The sequence below is a fragment of the Hevea brasiliensis genome, chromosome 4 (assembly GCF_030052815.1).
Source record: "Hevea brasiliensis isolate MT/VB/25A 57/8 chromosome 4, ASM3005281v1, whole genome shotgun sequence".
NCBI lineage: Eukaryota > Viridiplantae > Streptophyta > Magnoliopsida > Malpighiales > Euphorbiaceae > Hevea > Hevea brasiliensis.
Window position 1 is genome coordinate 28,186,955 of NC_079496.1, and position 14,266 is coordinate 28,201,220.

The window sequence follows — 14,266 nt, forward strand, 5'->3', positions numbered from 1 at the left end:
GACATACAGAGGCTCCAGTTAGACAAGTAAAGCACATTAGGTTAGAGGATAGAAAGAAAAGAGAGGGTAGACCTAAACTGACTTGGAGGAGAGTAGTACAAAATGACCTAGAAGCATTACACATTTCCGAGGATTTAACCCAAAATCGTTTAGAGTGGAGAAAGAGAATCCATATAGCCGACCCCAAATTTTTAGGATAAAGGCTTAGTTGAGTTGAATTGATTATGAATACATCTTCAGGCACTAAATAAGTAGAAATTCCAAGCAAAACAGTGCTGAAACTTCCACCACTTCATAAGAAAATTAGTGAAAGCAGATAAAGAGGTAACTTACTGCCAATCGTTGACACGACGTGATGTTATGCGCTCAACGTTCTTGATGGACAATGGCTCTTCTCCCAAGGAGAATTGCTTAATTTCAACTCTCTCCACATAATCAGGCTTCTTTAAATCATCAATGATAGGCTACAACAACCCAATAATCCAATTCTCAATCCCGGGTTTGTACACCTTCCATAATTTGCCTAACACCATATTCACCCACTCCACCGACTCCTTCCTTTGCAAATCCTTCTCCAAGAATAACGAAAACTTGTGGGAACTTGTTGCCACGGCCCATGCTGCTCACCTCCGCCGACCATCTTAGCCATCTTCCTAGAAGTCCATAGCTTATCAAAAACTACCCTAACAAAGAAGAAAAAAACAAATAACCCAAAAATATTTTGATTAATCAGAGGAGATGGAATTAGGTGTATGACTTCCAATTGAGTTCTTAATTTATCTAGCATAGGATCTTCTTGGAAACCAGTGAAATTTGAGCCCATTTGGACAGATGACGAAGATGATGAGGAAGCTAATTCATCCAAAATCTCATGTTGGGTCTCCAATTCATTAACAATTTGTTTGAGAAGAAGGGTTCGCTGTTTGCTGGTTTTACAACCCCGCAAGTGCACGGATCACTAACAAGTAATAGAGTGATAAGTAGAGTATCGTTCCCATGAGGATTTTTTGTTTAGCAAGTACCAATCTACACAGCAATTTTGGCTGTCTAGGCTTTCGAATGTTTAGGAAGTGAAGTTGTTAACTTTAAACACTAGAATGGTGAACTTAAAATGAAGTAATCTATTTTTGAAACAATTCTGGAGTTAAGATTTCACACTTGAATCTTATTAGGGATGTTATCTCGTTTATTTACTGAATTGAGGATCATTTTCCTTGATGGAAATTAGCCCTAAGTTATCCGAAATCCTCTCTCAAGGCATCTAGGATGTATGTTAACTAATTCAAACCCTACTTTCGTGGCGATCAAATTAATTAAAATCCCTTAAGACCTTTGACTAATTTTTAGGTTCCATAAAGATATAAGCCTATGTCTAGGTCAGAATTTCTAGGTTCAAGATCTTGACTTTTTAATGTTGATCTTCACTTTTCAGTCCTTTAATCAACATCTACAATAATGTCTAAGTGGGTACCATCACATAGCATGCATTAGGATCACAAGAAATTAAATCAAGAAACGAATCTCAAATCCAGTAAATAAAACCTAATATTCATCCATAATAATAATTACAAGCATTACTCTCCTAAATCCAGAATAAGGAAACTACTCACTCATGGTGAGTTCAGCAAACATCATGATAAAAAGTAAAGACAGTAAAAATAAACCATGTAACGAAATAAAGCAATAGAAGTCTATCTAGGGAGATGAAACGAAGGAACCGAAGATAGTTGCAGCTTTGATCTTGTGGAGCTTCAGCTGGAAAACTTCTTTTGGTACTGATACAGAGCACGACAGCAGCAGCCTTCATCAACACTCCCGACGACCATCCCTCTTTTTTTTTCTCTCCTTTTTTTTTCCTCCTCCCTTTCTCTTGATGTTTTCTTTTCTATTTATATTGATTGCTCTAGGGTTAGGTTGCTTTGAGTCCAAAGGGCGTTAGGAGTCTCGTTTTTATCCAAAAATAGGAGGGAAATTTGAGTTATAAAACTGGCTGCATCATAGTACACGACTCATGTGTCATTACACAGGTCCCATAAAGTAGGGCCGTGTAACTTGCTAGAGGAGAATCGCGTGGTCTTATTTTGGCACAGAAAGTTACATGGGTCTGTGCTAATTACACGGGCCTGATTACACGGGTTTTGTACTATTGTTCTCATAAGTTTCTTCAAACTTGCGCTCGGCAGAGACTTATACGGGTCCCTGCAGATTACACAGGTCTGATTACACAGGTCTGATTACACAACCCATGTACTTGTGTTTCTTATCGATTCTCTTGGCATTCTTTTGGTAGAGATTTACACAGGTCTGGGGCTTGGTTTACAAGAGTCGTGTACTTTGTATCAGCAGCAATTCTCTATCTCTTGACTCCTCCAAGCTTTTCTTATACTCCTATACTTCTGTAGCTTCACCCAAACACCTGAAATGATGCAGAAAACATGGGATTAAGGGCTTTATAATAGAAATTACTAAAACTATTGAAATCAACTATTATGCATGAAAATGCTTGCCTAAATGCTATGAAATAGTATGCAAATGTGCTTAAAAACATATATACAATTCAAGTGTATCAAATACCCCCAAACTCAAACTTTTGCTTATCCTCAAGCAGAGCAAAATTCTGTTTTAAAACACATTTCCAGGGATACTTAGGAATACAACCATCAATTTAATAAGCATAGAATTGTACTCCTCAAACCTTCATACCAATTTCCCTCTTTCAAGGCATAAGGGTTCTAATAGCTGCCTGTTTGGAACTTCACCTTGTTTCATGGTGTTTCGACTAATTATTCCTCTATACAAGACCATTAATAAGCCACAAACAACCTGATTTATTGGGATAGAATTAAGAAACACTAACTCCCCCAAATCTACCTCTTTCTTGAGTAATTGAGATGAAGTATTTAAATTCCAACTCCATAGGCATATCTCAATTTTCTATCTCCACTAATGTAGCATGTGCTTTTTCAAAAGATCAAAAGGTCTTTAAAAGGGTTGTAATGGGGCTAGAGGGATAAACTTGGTTGCCAATGAAAAGGGTTTTTTTTTTTTTTTTTTAGGGAATGCAAATATGAGGATGGCATGTATGCATAAAATCCAAGTATACTGAGTTGGTTTCTACATATTTTGCATGGAGAGGAAAGGCTTTTGGCTTTTTATATTGCCAAGCATGCTTCCATGATACTTATCTTGGGATTTCTTTTCTTTTTCCTTTTCGTCCTCTCCCCCAAACTCATTGCTTTTGCTAGGTTGGAAAGACAAATTTTTCTTTGGTTTTAATTGCACATTCGAATTCTTTCTTCAGTTTCACATCCTCTCTTCATTTTCTTTATGCATTTTGCTTCCTCAAAAGAGTATGGCAGGTGTTTAGGTTAGGGGCTAAGTAAATAACATGGGTAAGTAATAAATTTTAAGGGATGAACATAGGCTTCAAGTTGGCTATAAGGGATATACATTTTAATTAGGGGTGGCTAAGGCTTAGTGAGGCTATATCAAAGAATGCCTTAATCATTTCTTCATCAAGCATATGCTAGGATTTCGCCTTGATAGGTCCAAGAGATATGTTCTAGAGCTAGTGAGGCAATTTTTAAGTTTACTTGTGTTTCAAAAATTATTCTCCTAATTTTACAAGTTAAATGTGATAAATTAATAGTTATGAAGAGGTTTAACTAGTCCAGTTCCATTAAAGAGATTAGTTTCTTCACAAACAATCATGTTAAAATCCCTTTTTGCCTATCTAGATACGTTCATTTCTTTATCCCGTGGAGTCCAATTATTAGCTTACTAAAAATTTGGTTATAGTGCTAAGTTTTATAATTTGAAATCCAAAAATTTTTAAAAATTCTCGAAAATTTTGATACACAAGAATAATGTAGCTAAATTTAAACAATGTAATAATGTTTATGTAATGATATGCAAGTGCAAATGTATCCCCTCCAAACTCAAACTAGACATTGTCCTCAGTGTTAACATAATGTGCAAAATCAGAGTAAACGTACAAAAATTTTAAGGAAGCATATTATTTATTAAGCATGGAAAATTTTTGAATATAAAGCAAATAAAAGAGACCTATGGTTGCAAGTTAGGACTAGGGCATGTAAGATATTACAATAAAGATCCTATCCTATAGTCCTAGCTCTAAAAGGCCTCTGATGATGATGATGGTGATGCTGGTGATCCTTGCTCCTCTTTCTCCTCATCCTCTTCATCTAGTTTGTCCATTAGCATGTCTAGCTTATTGTGTGCTTCTTGGAGGCTGTCCTCGATAGCTCACATCCTACCGTATATTGTGGTCTCCATGTGTTGCAGGTATGCGAGGATTGAATCTGTCTGTAACACCCTAGGCAAATCCCACATCGACAAAACACGGGAAAGATGCTGGGTTCATAAGATGGAGGTTCCTAACCACTATTGACGCGTTTTAAAACCGTGAGGGCTTCGGCTCAGAGCGGACAATATCACTACTGGGCCGGGCCATTACATTTGTGGTATCAGAGCCGCTCCGCGTGCAACCTTGAACGATGGTGGGGCAAACCTCAGCGAGGATGCTGAGTCCCATAAGGGGGGTGGATTGTAACACCCTAGGCAAATCCCACATCGGCAAAACACGGGAGAGATGCTGGGTTCATAAGTTGATGGTTCATAACCCCTAATGACGCGTTTTAAAACCGTGAGGGTTTCTGCCCAGAGCGGACAATATCACTAGTGGGTCGGGCCATACCATTGGTATCAAATGTAATGGCCCGACCCACTAGTGATATTGTCCGCTCTAGGCCGAAACCCTCACGGTTTTAAAACGCGTCATTAGGGGTTATGAACCATTAACTTATGAACCCAGCATCTCTCCCGTGTTTTGCCGATGTGGGATTTGCCTAGGGTGTTACAATCCACCCCCCTTATGGGACTCAGCGTCCTCGCTGATGTTTGCCCCACCATCGTTCAAGGTTGCACGCGGAGCGGCTCTGATACCACAAATGTAATGGCCCGGCCCACTAATGATATTGTCCGCTCTGGGCCGAAGCCCTCACAGTTTTAAAACGCGTCACTAGGGGTTATGAATCACCAACTTATAAACCCAGCATCTCTCCCGTGTTTTGTTGATGTGGGATTTGCCTAGGGTGTTACACTGTCGGTGGTGGTGTGTATGGGGGCACTCGAATAGGGGACTCTTCGAACATCTGCCCTTGCCCTTCTTCTTGAGGCTGTGAAGTCTCACCAGGTCCTTCTCTTGCCTCGTCTCTTCGAGGGATGGTGTTTCCTTTGTCATCCACCAAGTAACATTTGTTGCCCACCTTCTTACATATCCCCATGGATATGTAGATAGTTTGATCAATTCTCAATGTTCCAGTAACAAAGCGCAGTTTGTGATGTCTTGGAACGAAGCCAAAGTGGAGGGAAATGGTTGTGACAAGGTCTCCAAGCACAATGTGCCTGGTAGACTGATGGCAAAGGCATCAGAGATGGTTGCACAAGAAGAAGCTAGTGCTGCACCACTGTCCAGTGACCATACACCACAAAAAGAAAAGCTCGTTGGCGTTAACAACGCTAAGGATATTGCCACGGCCCATGATGGTGTGGGTGGCAAACCGATGCATGTATCGCAGTGTTGGACTAGTGATGCCCGTGAATTTAGATTTGCTGGAGTTGTACGGCTCTGTGTTCAGTGCAATGGAATCCCAAAAGTTGATGTTGTTGTACAGCATGAGGTTCCTTAGGATCTCTTAGTGTCTGGCACTGTCAAAGCTGAAGATGGCGTTGAATTCGTCCATGTTCATTACCCGGTCTACACCAAGTAGGCAAACTCAATTCTGCCCCTATCCTCCCTATCGGTGGGCAATAAGTTGGCCTTGAAGCTACCAAAAAATTCTAGCGTTGTGTCTTTGTAGGCCAGAAATTGAAGTTGGGCGAACCTTGTCCACCCAATGTTGTCAAGTAGCCCATTGATTTCCTCTTGTAACCCGATTTACTCCAAAAATGGAAAATCCATGTATTTGGTGGGGGATATTTTTCGAGCATGAAGTCGGGTGCATATTGCTTTATGGGCATCATCTCGAAATCCCCAAGGAATAGAGATTTGGGGTTGTGGAGCAGGTTGTGGTTGTGGCTGTGGTTGCGGTGGAGGGGGGGCTTGTTGAGATGGTTGGGAAGTGGCTACCCTCGTTCTTGGGCATTAGGTTGGAGGCTGGGGTGGAGAAGGTGAGGATTCTCCTCTTTGCCTTGAAAAATAGTCGATCCTTCTTGCAGACCTCTACGCAGGAGCCATGGATGAGTTTTTGGGGAGGAGAAAAATAGGATTTTTGGTGAAAGGAGATGAGATTTGAGAGGTTTTTATAGGCTAGGAAGGGAGGAGATGAAGGCTTTTGTGTTTATAAAGGGTTTTAATGCTAGGGGTGCATTTAAAGAGCCGTTAGGACTCTTTGTTTTTTTTTCAAATCTTTTTCAAATGAAAAGTTTTATCATCATAACACATGAAATGGATGTAAAGTTGAGTAATAGAGCTACTTACCTGGTTTTCTCCAAATTCCCTTTTGTGGTTTTGACTTGGTGATTCCTTCCCTCTCTTGATCTCTAGTCCCCTTTCCAAGAAATTCCTACAAAGTGAAATGCTAATGAGTATAAAAAAAAAAAATTCAATACGGAAAAGAAAAAGAAAAGGAAAGTTTTGAAAAATTTTGGGTTGCCTCCCAAAAAGTGCTTGTTTATAGTCTTTAGCTGGACTTTGCTTGTTTATGGTCTGTCAGTAGGAGGATCGAGAGTGCAATTGACTCTCGCTTCTATGGGTTCTTCCTGAAAGTAAGGCTTCAGCCTCTACCCATTGACCTTGAATGCGTCTGAAGTTTTGCTCCATACCTCTACTGCTCCGTGTGGGAAGACTTGGGTGACCTTGAAAGGTTCGGACCATCTTGATTTCAGCTTCCCTGGAAAGAGTTTCAATCGAGAGTTGAATAAGAGGACAAAATCTTCTTCTTTTATCTCTTTCCTTGCTATGCGCCTATCATGCCATCTTTTGGTTTTTTCCTTGAAGATTTTGGCATTTTCGTATGCATCCTGTCGGATTTCTTCCAATTCATTCAGTTGTAGTAGCCTTTTCTCACCAGTAGCTTTGAGGTCAAAATTTAGGATCTTAATTGCCCAATAAGCTTTATGCTCAAGTTCAACAGGGAGATGACATGATTTTTCATAAACTAGATGGAAGAGTTTTGTGCCAATTGGGGTTTTATATGCAGTGCGGTATGCCCAAAGTGCATCATCTAACTTTATGCACCAGTCCTTCCTGAATCTGTTTACTGTTTTCTCCAAAATCTGTTTCAGTTCCCTGTTTGATATTTCTACTTGACAGCTAGTTTGAGGATGGCAAGGTGTGGCCACCTTATGAGTCACTCCATACTTTTTTAGTAGTGTTTCGAATTGTTAATTGCAGAGGTGACTTCCTCCATCACTGATTATTGCTCGCAGTGTGCCAAATCTTGTGAAGATGTTTTTCTTAAAGAACCTTGTGACAAGTCTAGCATCATTGGTTGGTATCACAATTGCTTCTACCCATTTTGATACATAATCGACTCCAACCAGAATATACTTGTTTCCACGGAAAGATGGAAATGGGCCCATGAAGTCTATTTCCCATACATCGAACAATTCTATCTTGAGTATACCATGCAGTGGCATTTCATTCCTTCTTGAACTGTTACCTGTTCTTTGGCATTAATCACAACCTAGCACAAAGGATCTTACATCCTTAAATAGATGTGGCCAGTAAAACCCTACTTGCAAAATTTTTGCTGTGGTTTTTGTGGTGCCGAAATGTCCTCCATATAGTGATGAATGGCAGTGATAAATGACACTTTCCATATCTTCATCTGGTATGCATCTTCTTATCAGCCCATCATGACATCTCTTGTATAGTAGAGGTTCCTACCATAAGTAATATCTTACATCATGTAGGAATTTCTTCCTTTGCTGATAAGTCATGTTTGGAGGTAGTATCCTGCATACAATAAAATTAACAAAATCAGCGTACCATGGAGCTTTGGAGAATGCAAGTAATTATTCGTCAGGAAATGAATCATTAATTGGTAGATCTTCGAAGTCCTCCATGTATTCCAATTTTAGTCTGGAAAGATGGTCAGCTACTACATTTTTGGATCCCTTTTTGTCCTTTATTTCAAGGTCAAATTCTTGCAGGAGTAAAATCCATCGAATCAGCCTTGGTTTTGCTTCCTTCTTGTTCAAGAGGTACCGGATTGTAGCTGTGAATACAATGATTTTTGTCCCAATGAGGTAAGATCTGAACTTGTCCATTAGAAACACCACTGCTAGGAATTCCTTTTTATGGTGGCATAATTGATTTGCGCATCATCTAATGTCTTGCTAGCATAATAAATAGCATGGAGTTTTTTATCCTTTCTTTGCTCGAGCACTACTCTAACTGCAAAGTTACTCGCGTCGCACATAACCTCGAATGGTAGCTCCCAATTTGGTGGCTGCATTATTGGTGCTGATATCAGGGCTTCTTTTATCCTGTTAAAGGAAACAAGGCAATTTTCATCAAAATTAAAGGGAACATCTTGGCTTAATAAGTTAGTAAGTGGCTTAGCTATTTTGGAAAAGTCCTTGATAAATCTTCTATAGAATCCTGCATGTCCCAAAAAGCTTCGCACTCCCTTGACTGATGTTGGTGGTGGCATATTTTTAATGATCTCAATTTTTGCCTTATCTACTTCAATTCCTCTTTCTGATATTAAATGTCCCAGAACTATGCCTTCCCTTACCATAAAGTGGCATTTTTCCCAATTTAGGACCAGGTTTGATTCTTCACATCTTTGCAACACCTTAGATAAATTAGCTAGGCAATTATCAAAAGTAGTTCCATAGACAGAAAAATCATCCATAAAAACTTCCATGATATCTTCAATATAATCAGAAAAGATAGCCATCATACATCTTTGAAAGGTAGCAGGGGCATTAGAAAAGACCAAAAGGCATTCTCCTATATGCAAATGTTCCATAGGGACAAGTGAATGTTGTCTTTTCTTAGTCTTCTGGGTGAATAGGAATTTGAAAGAATCCCGAATACCCATATAGATAACAGAAATAGGAGTGTTTTGCCAATCTTTCTAACATTTGGTTAATGAAGGGGAGAGGAAAATGGTCTTTTCTGGTGGCACTGTTCAATTTTCTATAGTCTATGCACATTCGCCAACCAGTGACTACTCTAGTAGGGATTAGTTCATTGCTTGCATTTTGAATAACAGTTGTCCCACCTTTCTTAGGAATTACATGTACTGGACTAACCCATTTACTATCAGAGATTAGGTATATGATACCTGCATCTAGTAGTTTTAAAATTTCTTTTTTGACTACCTCTTTTATGTTTGGGTTAAGTCTTCTTTGGTGTTCGATTGTGGGTTTACTGTTTTCTTCCATGGGTATCCTATACATGCAAATCGAAGGATTGATTCCTTTCAGGTCTTCTATCTTATATCCTATGGCTTTGCTATGGATCCTAAGTTCTCTTAATAATTTTTCCTCTTCTAGACAGGATATTTAGAATTTGAGTCCAGAAATGTATACCTTAGTGAGGACGGGAGAGGTTTAAGCTCTACCTGTTTGGCATTTTCCTAGAGCTTACCTTTGGTTTGTTCCTCTTTCAACTCCTCCATCTCGAAAGCTTTAGCTAATGGTAGGGGTGGATGAGATGCTAACTGTTGTGCACAGGCTGCTATTTCTGTATTTTCATCATTCACTGTGTGGCTATGCACAATACATGCTTCAAGAGGATCTTTAGGATGTGTCTCATGAAATTCCTTTTCAATTTGTTCGTCAATTATGTCAACCTTGAAGCATTCATTAGGTTCAAATTTGTGTTTCATTGTGTCGAACAAGTTGAACTCCACTTCTTCTTCTCCTACCTTGAGAGTTAGTCGCCCATTTTTGACGTTTATGATAGCTCCGGCAATTGCCAAGAATGGTCTTCCTAAGATGATAGGAATTTTAACATCTTCTTCCATCTCAAGGACAACAAAGTCTATTGGAATGAAGAATTTGCCCACCTTGATAGGAATGTTCTCTAGTATTCCTACAGGATATTTAATAGATCTATCAGCCAATTGCAATGAGATTGTTGCGGGTTTCAGTTCCCCAATCTCCAGCTTTTTGCATATTGATAGAGGCATTAAACTGATGCTTGCCCCGAGATCACAGAGCCTTGTCTATTTTCTTGTCACCAATGAGGCAAGGTATGGAGAAGCTTCCTGGATCCTTCAACTTTGGAGGTAGTTTGTTTTGTAGAATGGCACTGCATTCCTCTGTTAGAGCTACTGTTCCATAGTCTTTTAGCTTCCTTTTCTTCGACAGAATTTCCTTAAGAAATTTGGCATATGATGGCATCTGAGAAAGTGCTTCAGTAAAGGGGATGTTGATGTAAAGTTTCTATAAAACTTCCAAAAACTTCCCAAACTGTTTGTCCAATTTGGCTTTTTGAAATCTCTGAGGAAAAGGTAGGGGAGGCTGGTATGGCTCTTGTAATTTCTTTGTCTTCTTCACTTCCTCTTCATGATCTTTCTTAGCTTCTTCCTCCTTTTTCTCTGCTTGGTCTTTAGATTTTTCTATGGCTCCCTCTATCGGTTCTACCTCTGGTTGTGCCAGAGTTCTCCCACTCCTCAGTGCAACTAACTTACAATGCTCCCTTGGGTTCATTTCTGGTTGGCTAGGCAGTTTGCTAGCAGCCTTACTTGAAGAGCTTGCTTGCTGAGCGATCTGATTCTCTAGCATCTTGTTGTGAGTAGCAAGTTGGTCCACTCTGAAAGTAAGTTATTTAATCAATTCAGTTTGTTGTTGTTGAGCTGCTAGGAATCCTTTCATCATGATTTCCATAGTCATCTTCAATTCAGGTTGTTGGTGCTGGAGAGGTAGTTGTGGCTGTGCAAAGTTTTGACCTCTATTCTGAAATCCATGGGGTACTGGTGGTTTGTACCCTTGTTGCTTGTTTATTGGCTGGTTCTGCTGATTAGACCATAAGAAATTTGGGTGCTTCCTCCATTCAGGGTTGTAAGTATTTGAATATAGATTGTTTGACTGCCTCTAATTGAAGTTTCCTCCATTATTCACATAGTTCATCTATTCTGAGGAGGGTTCATTGAAATTGCTATATTCTGAACTCATGTATCCTCCTCCATAGATGTCTTCATGTTGACTGTTTGTACTAACTGCGTTGGCTTGCATCTTTTCGAGTTTCCTTGTGAGTTGATCAAATTGAGCATTTATCCTGCTTATGGCGTCTACTTCTAGTACCCCTGCAGTTTTTCTTGCATTTCCTTTTTCATTTGACCACTCATAATTGTGGTATGCCACCCTTTCTAGAAGTTCAAGTGCTTGTGGCACTGTTTTTTCCATTAGATAACCTTCTGCAGCTGAATCAACTATGCTTCTTGTAGAGGGTGGTAACCCATTATAGAAGTTTTGCACTAATAGCCAATCTTCTATGCCATGGTGTGGACATTCTCTTTGTAGGTCTTTATATCTTTCCCATGCATCATAGAGTGATTCTCCCTCCTTTTGTCTGAAGGTGTTGAGCTCAAGCTTTAGTTTTGCAGTCTTTGCAGGTGGAAAATACCTTGTTAGAAAACCTTGAGAGAGATTCTCCCAAGTAGTGAACGTTCCAGCTGGTTGAGAAAGTAACCACTTCCTTGCTCTGTCCCGAAGGGAGAATGGGAATGCTCTAAGTCTTATTGCTTGATCAGATACTCCATTTATCTTGAACATAGGGCAAGAAAGCACTGGAGGTGATAGTGTGGGTCTTCAGTGGGTGAACCTGCAAACTGGGTTTATTGAATCATTTGGAGCCATGCTGGTTTTAATTTAAAGTTGTTGGCTTCCATTGTGGGTCTAGTGACACTGGGCTGAAATCCTTGGATAGATAGAGCTCCATAATCTCTCAAGAGTCTTGGTCTGTCGTTATTATCGCCTATGGTTGGAAATTCAGGATCTCCTTGACTGTGCTCTTGATGTTTTGTTTCTCTCCTGATGGCTTTCAGAGTTCTGTCTATCTCCGGATCATAGTCCAAAATTTCTTTTTCTGGCCTTATTATGGTCATATACTAGATTGAGCACTTGAGAGAAAAAAAGGAAAAATATAACCAGTAAAATAAAACTAAATAATAATATAATTGCCTAAATTAGCTAAATTCCCTATCGCTTGATATTACTAAAGACAAAGCAATCCCCGGCAATGGCGCTAAAAACTTGTTTGCTGGTTTTACAACCCTGCAAGTGCACGAATTGCTTACAAGTAATAAAGTGATAAGTAGAGTATCGTTTCCACGAGGATTTTTTGTTTAGCAAGTACCAATCTACACAACAATTTTGATTGTCTAGGCTTTCGAATGTTTAGGGAGTGAAGTTGTTAACTTTAAACACTAGAATGGTAAACTTAAAATGAAGTAATCTATTTTTGGAACAATTCTGGAGTTAAGATTTCACACTTGAATCTTATTAGGGATGTTATCTCGTTTATTTACTGAATTGAGGATCGTTTTCCTTGATGGAAATTAGCCTTAAGTTATCCTAAATCCTCTCTCAAGGCATCTAAGGTGTATTTTAACTAATTCAAATCCTACTTTTGTGGCGATCAAATTAATTAAAATCCCTTAAGACCTTTGACCAATTTTTAGGTTCCACAAAAGTATCAGCCTATGTCTAGATCAGAATTCCTAGGTTTAAGATCTTGACTTTCTAATGTTGATCTTCACCTTTCAGTCCTTCAATCAATATCTACAATCATATCTAAGTGGGTACCATCACATAGCATGCATTAGGATCACAAGAAATTAAATCAAGAAACGAATCTCAAATCCAGTAAATAAAACCTAATATTCATCCATAATAATAATTACAAGCATTATTCTCCTAAATCCAGAATAAGGAAACTACTCACTCATGGTGAGTTCAGCAAACATCATGATAAAAAGTAAAGACAGTAAAAAAGAAAACCATGTAAAGAAATAAAGCAATAAAAGTCTGTCTAGGGAGATGAAATGAAGGAATCGAAGATAGTTGTAGCTTTGATCATGTGGAGTTTCAGTTGGAAAACTTCTTTTGGTACTGATGCAGAGCATGACAGCAGCAGCCTTCAGCAACACTCTCGACGACCGTCCCTCTTTTTTTTTTTTTTTTCTCTCCTTTTTTTTTTCTCCTCCCTTTCTCTTAATGTTTTCTTTTCTATTTATATTGGTTGCTCTAGGGTTAGGTTGCTTTGAGTCCAAAGGGCCTTAGGAGTCTCGTTTTTATCAGAAAAGAGGAGGGAAATTTGAGTTATAAAACTGGCTGCAGTATAGTACACGGCCCGTGTGTCATTACACAGGTCCCGCAAAGTAGGGCCATGTAACTTGCTGGAGGAGAATCGCATGGTCTTGTTTTGGCACAGAAAGTTACATAGGTCTGTGCTAATTACATGGGCCTGATTACATAGGTCGTGTACTGTTGTTCTCATAAGTTTCTTCAAACTTGCGCTCGGCAGAGACTTATACGGGTCCCTGCAGATTACACGGGTCTAATTACATGACCCGTGTACTTGTGTTTCTCATCGATTATCTTGGCTTTCTTCTGGAAGAGATTTACACAGGTCTGGGGCTTAGTTTACACGACCCGTGTACTTTGTATCAGCAACAATTCTCTGTCTCTTAACTCCTCCAAGCTTTTCTTGCACTCCTATACTTCTGTAGCTTCACCCAAACACCTGAAATGATGCAGAAAACATGGAATTAAGGGCTTTATAATAGAAATTACTAAAACTATTGAAATCAACTATTATGCATAAAAATGCTTGCTTAAATGCTATGAAATACTATGCAAATGTGCTTAAAAATATATATACAATTCAAGTGTATCATTCACGCTCGTGTATGAAGCCTGGTTGAATTACTAGTGCCATTAGTGGGAAATACGCAAGCATAGAAGAGAACTTGTGAAGCTTTTTCCTCCTCTGTTTGGATAAAGTGATTGAAGGGTAAATGAGGTTTGAATTTTTACAAGGACAGAGAATTTGTGAGAAATCAAAAGAAGAAGAAAAAGAAAGAATGGAGTTCATATTGATGGAGAGAAGTGATGAAGAGACATTAAAATGAGAAGGAAGAAAGTTGCAGAGAAAATTGGAAATTGTGGAGGAGATTGTAAAAGCAAAAGGAAAGAAAGAAAAGGAAGGAGAACATGATTCATGAGTTGTGGCTGACGTGGATAACGAAATCAAAATTTTTTCTTCCATTTTGGTTTTTTA

General features: G+C 39.1%; 1 non-coding gene across 1 annotated transcript; it reads left to right on the forward strand.

Annotated features, from left to right (window-relative positions):
• The first annotated feature begins 11,476 nt into the window (after positions 1-11,476).
• LOC131179720 (small nucleolar RNA R71) lies at positions 11,477-11,583 on the forward strand. The gene has a single exon (XR_009148607.1). It is a non-coding gene; the product is annotated as a small nucleolar RNA R71 (small nucleolar RNA).
• The last annotated feature ends 2,683 nt before the right edge of the window (positions 11,584-14,266 follow it).